The sequence below is a fragment of the Sinocyclocheilus grahami genome, unplaced genomic scaffold (assembly GCF_001515645.1).
Source record: "Sinocyclocheilus grahami isolate Dianchi unplaced genomic scaffold, SAMN03320097.WGS_v1.1 scaffold344.1, whole genome shotgun sequence".
Lineage (NCBI taxonomy): Eukaryota > Metazoa > Chordata > Actinopteri > Cypriniformes > Cyprinidae > Sinocyclocheilus > Sinocyclocheilus grahami.
In genome coordinates this window covers 26,164-26,958 of record NW_015505523.1, presented here as the reverse complement: position 1 = coordinate 26,958, position 795 = coordinate 26,164, and the positions used below count along the sequence as shown (strand labels likewise).

Sequence of the window (795 nt, the reverse complement as noted above, 5' to 3'; positions counted from 1 at the left end):
GTCAAAGGAGGGGGTTTGTTGAAAACGACTTGTTTGAGAGAGGCGGGGCATAGTGGACCTACAATAATGTACAGTATTTGAAAAATAATGTGTTTTTTTAACATTAAAGCATGTCAACATATTCTGTTACACCAAATACACAAAATAATGATCTTTAAATTAACATCATATGACCCCTTTAAATTAATCTTTAATTTATTAAGTTATAATTTAATAAATATGATTAAGTTATGCATAGGTATTTGGCAAAATCTATATGGTTATCATGGTAAAGTTTTAATGTATTATTTAAAATGGCACTTGTTTTTTTAGTTTTTTTACCCATTTTGCAAAAACAGTCTTCTTGTCAGTTTTTGGGTGCCTTGCACTGAAACAAAGATCTTTTTTTTCATCAAAAGTCTGTTGGAAACAAAATATTTTTCTCAAAATAGTTATTTGAAATAACTTATTACCTTAGCTGCTCAAATGAATAACCTGTTTGCGTTGTGCAAGTCACTTAATTATGGATTGCCCACTTTTGGTTTCAGTTGATAGTTGACAACCACAGAACTGATTATTTTATCTTTTTTTTCTCCTCCTAGGTCAGGAGAACAGGTTTTAAAAAGCCTTGGAATCACAAATTTACAGAGAGGTAAACAATAGCCTATTAGTTTTATTATTGCATCAGTGCTGTTTTATATATTCAGACAAAATAACAGTTCATCAGAAGACCTAAAGGCAACTATTCCATGTAATAAACTGTATGGTTCGCCTTAACATGATGGTTTGAAATTCTTGATCTTCAGATGCTATTAG

At 30.4% G+C, this 795-nt stretch overlaps 1 long non-coding RNA gene across 1 annotated transcript in view; it reads left to right on the top strand.

Annotated features, from left to right (window-relative positions):
* Window positions 1-795, top strand: part of LOC107548117 (uncharacterized) — a 12,803-nt gene that overhangs the window by 3,516 nt on the left and 8,492 nt on the right. The window contains exon 2 of the long non-coding RNA XR_001604441.1: window positions 582-631. This is a non-coding gene — a long non-coding RNA (uncharacterized lncRNA). The remainder of the gene's footprint in view (window positions 1-581; window positions 632-795) is intronic.